Source organism: Cottoperca gobio, chromosome 2, assembly GCF_900634415.1.
Source record: "Cottoperca gobio chromosome 2, fCotGob3.1, whole genome shotgun sequence".
In the NCBI taxonomy this organism is placed as follows: domain Eukaryota; kingdom Metazoa; phylum Chordata; class Actinopteri; order Perciformes; family Bovichtidae; genus Cottoperca; species Cottoperca gobio.
Genome location: NC_041356.1, coordinates 11,280,336 through 11,287,412, shown reverse-complemented (window position 1 = coordinate 11,287,412; position 7,077 = coordinate 11,280,336).

Here is a 7,077-nt window from a genome sequence, read left to right as displayed (position 1 = left end):
AGGTTCTCCCACACACTAACCCTCCTCTGTGTTCGCAACACTTCTCATCACTATCAGCTGTCAGCTGCTCTGACCTGCACGGGGCCACGAGTAGGGCAAGTAAACACACCACGGCACGATGCTTCAGAGAGTTAGTGAATGTCACTTTAGGGAGGCATCTGGTGCTTTTCTTTTGGAGTATTATGCACACTCACACATACATATGCATGCAGCTATATACTATACATTCCAGCACTACAGCTGCACATTAACGATCCGCGTGTCAAGTCCTCATTCAACACTTCTACAGCATCAGTTTGTGACATCTACTGGTTTTTACTTTCACTCATCCTGCATCTTCTGCTGTGCGTCTGCTGCACTCAGTGAGTCCTTGAATTCCCCCCAAAATGCCTGAACATGCTGGTTTTAGTTTGGTTTGAAGCCCTCAGGATGTTCTCTGCTATGTTTCAGAATGATTATTTCCTGTAAACCTCGACTTTGATCCTGCAGAGATGCAGATTGTGCTACCAGGCTTGCCATTTTCCCCCTTCTTCCTGTCTTTGTGCTAAGCGAAATGAGCCGGCAGCTGACGGTAGCTTATCATTTCACATACTTACGGCCATGCAGGAGAGATAGCATGTGCTACTATGTCATATAGAGCATCGCAGGATATTTGTGTAAGAGAGAAGCAGAGAGAAACATTTGGTAAAAAAAGAAGGAGGGAGCGCAGAAATTGCAGCTGTGCAAAATTACCACTCTAAATCTCCCTAACCTCAACTAATCGCCATGGCAACCACATTTCTCCAGAGCTGTCAGGGGACGTGGGTGTGTGTGTGTGTGTGTGTGTGTGGATTTGTTACAGCATGATCAATACAAATTCCCCCCGAACAATGTGTGTCATAGACCTGCAGAAACTTCTCTCTGCATTCAGTTTTAAGACTGTATTGTTTTTAATTGATTAAAATCTCCATATTTGGGATGAAGCCTCGGTCTCACTCCGAGAATAGGAGGTGCATATGGAGTTCATACCTCCAGGATATTATCACCCAGTGAGTTTCATTTCCATCTTTACAACTTGTTGCACACAGACCACCAACTTAAAGGTTAACATACTTTTAAAGCCATTTATCATCAGCTTCCTTTCCCTTATTTGACCTCTTTGCCGAGACATGAAAGCCTCGCTCTCCTTCTCATCTAAAGTCCTTAATCTAAGAAATAATCTGCTTTCTCAGCAGCTTCCCCGTCTCTCTGTTGAATTGGTGTATCACGTTTCTGTTTCGTTTCCCACAGGGATAAAAACACAGTTCACACGCTCAGATGCATGTGCTTTAACCATAAAACCCTGCACACATGTCCAATAATTAGACTGTGAGCTCATGTGCTCTGGCACTTTTAGTATTATCTTTAAAAGGACCTGCATCTGTACACGAGTCCTGACAGAAAGGCACAACTATAGAAACTAAATGTGAGATTAATATGCACGATACAATATGCGATAACGTTGTTGCATATCATAATGGTATTACTTGCAATAAATAAAAGAGATATTAATGTGCTTTACTGCAAACATACAACACATTGCTTGTTGAATTACTTGCATGAACCAGCAGATGGCAGCAGCACAGAGGCTGCAGGGACCACATCTACTTTAAATTACTGCGCTCATCAGGTTGCAATGAGGAATTAAGGGAAAGGTTGCAGAAACTAAATCTAGAGAAACAAACAAAATGTTTTTCTGTGAACTCCAAACTCCTAAAAACTGTATTTCTTGGTTCTTGACACAGTTTTCAATGCAAAAGGAAGAAATGCTGCCACCTGTTGTCTGAAGGACTATGTAGATTCACTAACGTGTCCGTCTGCATCAAACCTCTACTAATATGTGGTTTAAATCCGACAGTGTTACAAACACATCTTTCCATCCTCGCTGACGTCTATCTGAGCCTGCTGTGCTTTCCAGTTATCAAATAACTCAAATTCTTCAAACCAAAGAAGCAAAAAAAAGTCTCCTGTGGGGCGTCTTTAGAAGCGCGGCAGAAATCAACACCCATGACACCCCTCCCTCCCCCCGAAGCCTTACACCCTGCGGTATGTTGAAGTGGGATTTTTGGCACGAACAAAAGCAGGACATTTTCAGACGAGAGGGTGTGAGACGGTTCCCTTATCGAGCCTCAATGCACGATTCATTAAGCAACACGGGAGCTCGGAGACAAGACAACTCCTTGTGTGGAGAATCTGCTGAATGAGGACGTCTGTTGTAGAAACCAGGCAGGGAAGAATAATGGAGGTACGGGGGCTTCTTCTGAACGTGAGAACGTAGAATCAGAAGTGTGGAGGACATGAAGTGACTGACAGCAGAAAATTAAAAACGCAATTATGGAACTAAGTGATGAAAAGGTCATTTCGGTTTTTAGTTAATTGAAAGATTGTTCTGTTCACCTCACCTGTCAGACGTACATTTTTGCGGCATGAGCCTGAAGAGACGTGACATTCAAGGCCTCGTAACTTGAGGCCTCGGTGCTGCAGGTGAGTTTAAATTCCTGCAGCTCAGATACTGTACTCGAGGGCAACAAGTGTTCGCAACCCCGACGACGACCTCAGCGAGTCGTAAAAATGGCAAACCCAAAAGCAGACGCTCGTCCGGAGCCGCTACATTACAAAGTGAACTCAACCTTTGTCCAAAATACGACGTCAACACATAAATTAAAGCTTCAAACTGGATTTTGACTTCCCACATTCCTCCGTGTAATCCTGACACTTGTCCTCGTTTGAAAAGAGTGACGTGCATCATTTCACACGTCACTCTTTCCAGAGATTCACTTAAGGGCAAGCCCAGACGAGCAGAGCGAGGGTCCGCTCACCTCATTCACACCTGTCACTAATAACACAAATAAAAGACGAGGTTTCAACTTGTACTTTGTTATTCTTTGCACTTTGGAGTCCAAAGAACTACACGAGCTCGTGTGTGTATTTTCAGTTTCAGTTTGCCTGTATTAGATAACGATAGGATACAGAGTGCAGAAGGGGAACGAGAGAAGTATGCGTCTTGAAAAACTCACTTCATCATGCACACACACACACACACACACACACACACACACACACACACACACACACACACACACACACACACACATCTGGACTACCAGCCCACAAACGGTGAAATAAGAAAATCCTGGTGAGTTTCATGTGGACTGAAAACACGTGATTCAACAAGTCAAAGTCAAACATCTGAGGAGCTCAGAGAGACTTTTAGACCGGCGGTGAATACAGGTATATTCAGACACACACAATATGAGAAGAATAAAGAAACATTAAAGCATGTTGGACTACAAACCCACAATACAAGTATGAACCTGAAAGTGAGCACGACATGCCCATTGAACCACAAGCTCAGCAGAACGTCCCTAAAGGGTAGATGTTTCTCACATAATGAGCTGGCTCTTCTCAAAGCCTAAGACAACAACCCTGTCATCCCCTTCCTTCATGCCAACAAACAGCCGTAAACTAACTTCATGCACATTCATCTCTGCGCAGTGAATCAGCAGGTCAGTGAAAGTGAAAGGAGCGGCCTGTGAGCTTCTTCTGTGTCCGTGTCACTTCTGATGAATAGCAGCATGAATCAGTGTTAAAGAGGATCGTGGCCTCTTGTGTTGGCAGCCGGCCCGTCGCCCCGCTGGACCACACGAGCACACACAGAGTCTGTTCGGCGCTCCGTGGGGGAGATGGTGAAACACTGATGTGATGCGCAACGCAAAACATGCTGCTGCCCACAAGGAAAAGATGACAATGGGTGAGTCAGCTCAGCCTGAAGTCCTGCACGCAGAAGCACAGAAAGGTTTCACTGTAAGCAGCGTCGCAGACACTTAGAAACGAGTGAGCCAGTAAATGAAGATGAACACAAAGTGTCTGTTTCTGAGGGTGCAGCAGGAGGTATCATGGCATGTGCATTCAAGTGTAGGGAGGATACTTCAGGCCGCTTACATGAAACCAGCTGCAGGCTAAAGTTAACCTCTTTATCCTGCACAAACCTGCGCCGTTATATCACACAAGTTACGTTTACTTTGTCTCTTATTAAAAGTGTTCTACAACTAAACAGTTTTACTCTTTAGCTGATTCATTAGTCCGTTTAAGCTTAAGGGTAAGGGCACCTCAGCTGCTTTGTTGTGGTTCATAAACTTGTGTTCTTTCACTTACAGGAGGCAGAAAGCCGAAGCTCCTACTAGGTCTGCAACTGATTTTTATCTCAATTAATCTATAAAATAGTGAAGAATGTCCGTCCCAGTTTCTCAAAATCCAAGGTGATGTCTTTAAAGGTTTGTTTTGTCAGTCTAAAACCCAAAGATATTCACTTTAATGTGATATAAAACAGAGAAAAGCAGGAAATCTGAATATTTGAGAGGCTGAAACAGCATTTAAAGACATGACAAATGACGATAATCAGCGACGGACTAATGTTGCAGCTCTAGCTCCAACCAGAAGCCAGATTCTAGTTTCCACAAGCTTAGATGAACCATAATCTTTTTACATGCTCTCGCTGATTAGATCTTAAAGAGCGGAGCAGGTGGGAGAAGCAAACCACACCATCAGCACCATTATCACCACCTGCAGCTGGGAACACAAAGCTTCGGACTGCTGTAGATGGCAGATCGTATGGAGAGATGGACGATGGAAAGCAAAACATCCTCTCGCCCCTCAGCATGAGATCATACGCAGGCTTTAACACTTCCGCTGTCACCTTTAAGAAGCTGGCGGCAGGTAGAAAACACCCGCAGCTGCAGGGTGAAGGTATCATTATTGACAGTGTTGCGAACGCGCCTTGATGTTTCATTTGTTACCGTCTGCAGATCAGACTGAATTTCAGACGCACGCAGGATAAAAGCTGTAATTACAGATAGAAATGGGAGTTTACCGCGGTGAAGAAATGTCCTGGAGGCGAAGTGGAAAACAGAGCGAAGGAGTTTGTTTTGAGAAGCTTTTGTTTACTCAACCTGAAGACACTTTATTCTCTGCTCTGCACATTTAACATTCACTTTCCCTCCACAGAGGTCGTATATATCACATATATACATATCACTCTGTTATAATCTACCTCTAGTACATCTACTCAAGGACTGCACTCCAAGAGTATCTTCATGGTATGCTGCTTTAAACTGCACTTCTTCTACTTCATAAGTAAAAAGTACAATATTTCCCTCTGAGGGATAAATATAAATTAACATGAGAAGAAAATACTCTAGTTAAGTACCTTGAACTTGTAGTAAGTACCTTGAACTTGTACTCAAGAACCTTGAACTTGTACTCAAGTACCTTGAACTTGTACTCAAGAACCTTGAACTTGTACTCAAGTACCTTGAACTTGTACTCAAGTACCTTGAACTTGTACTCAAGTACCTTGAACTTGTACTCAAGTACTCTGAACTTGTACTCAAGTACCTTGAACTCGTACTCTGGACTTGTACTCAAGTACCTTGAACTTGAACTCAAGTACTCTGAACTTGTACTCAAGTACTTTGAACTTGTACTCAAGTACTTTGAACTTGTACTCAAGTACCTTGAACTTGAACTCAAGTACTTTGAACTTGTACTCAAGTACTTTGAACTTGTACTCAAGTACTTTGAACTTGTACTCAAGTACTCTGAACTTGTACTCAAGTACCTTGAACTTGAACTCAAGTACCTTGAACTTGTACTCAAGTACTCTGAACTTGTACTCAAGTACCTTGAACTTGTACTCAAGTACCTTGAACTTGTACTCAAGTACCTTGAACTTGTACTCAAGTACCTTGAACTTGTACTCAAGTACAGTGCTTGAGTAAATGCACTTAGTGACTTTGCCCACTGAGATTGTACACGTCCTGTAACAATGTAAGGTTGCTGTGGGCGGGACGTCCGGACATAAACCCAAGAAAATGGATTACAAAACATTTGAGAAGCTTAAAAATATAAAACAATTATGTATTTAGAATAATGTCCATAAAACAAATAACTCCGTAACTGAAGGAGTTTCACTAAACAAATCAACAACAGGGACTAACTTCCCATTTAGATGTTAATGCTCTCGTACTTTTACTTCTGTCTTCGCTCAATTGATCTAATGATTAAAAGTAGATCCGGCTCGTGAAAACTGTAAAGGTACGAGAGATAAACTGACATGATGCAAGTATCCCCTGGATTATAATCCCGTACGTGCACCATGCAGTCATGTGAACAGCTGCTCATGTCGTACGAGCTGTACGCAGGTTTTATTCCCATTTGTTGTCTGCTTTGATCAAATATAGCGTCGTATATCACGGACCACCCGGGGGACACGTCTGCTGCTGGTGTTTCTGCATACTTCTCATAAGTGCTTACATGTGATGTAAACATCTGAGAGGCGGTGTGCACGTGGAGAAAGAAATACAGTCGGGTTGTTTTGAGGAGTAATCCAACACTGTTCGATCGTAAATGATCCATTAATGATGCTCAAGGGTTGATTTATAATCTTCTGCTTCGCGCCTTCATTTCCTACATTTCCCAGAAACCCTTTCAAACCGGCTGCATTTGTCAACATGTCAACATGTCAAGAGGAGAGAAATGTTTGCTCTTCATTTCAAAGAATGCAGAAGAAGAATAAAACAAGAGGAACGGAAACAGATTTATTTTAGTGTTTATTTCTCATCAACTATTTCCACAAGCCTGAGTTCTTGTGGAAAGTGTGTCGGAGAGTTTCTGCACTATGTCTCTACATGACTGAGTGGCATGCCTGAATGTGTGTGTGTAGGTGTGTGTGTGTGTGTGTGTGTGTGTGTGTGTGTGTGTGTGTGTAGCCAGCAGTGGAGGGAAACCACAGGTAAAATTAGGCGATGCGGATAAAGTGTGACTGTTTCTCTGGGAGGGACTGACGATCCCTGAAGAAGGGGAAATCTGAACAAACCGCAAATCACCACTCTCCACACACTCACTCACACACACACACACACACACACACACACACACACACACACACACACACACACACACACTACTCACTTTCTATCTCTAGAATATAATTCCTAAAGGAGGTGAGGATCTGTAAAATGACATATTGTAATCAAACACAAACACATATTCATGGATGGA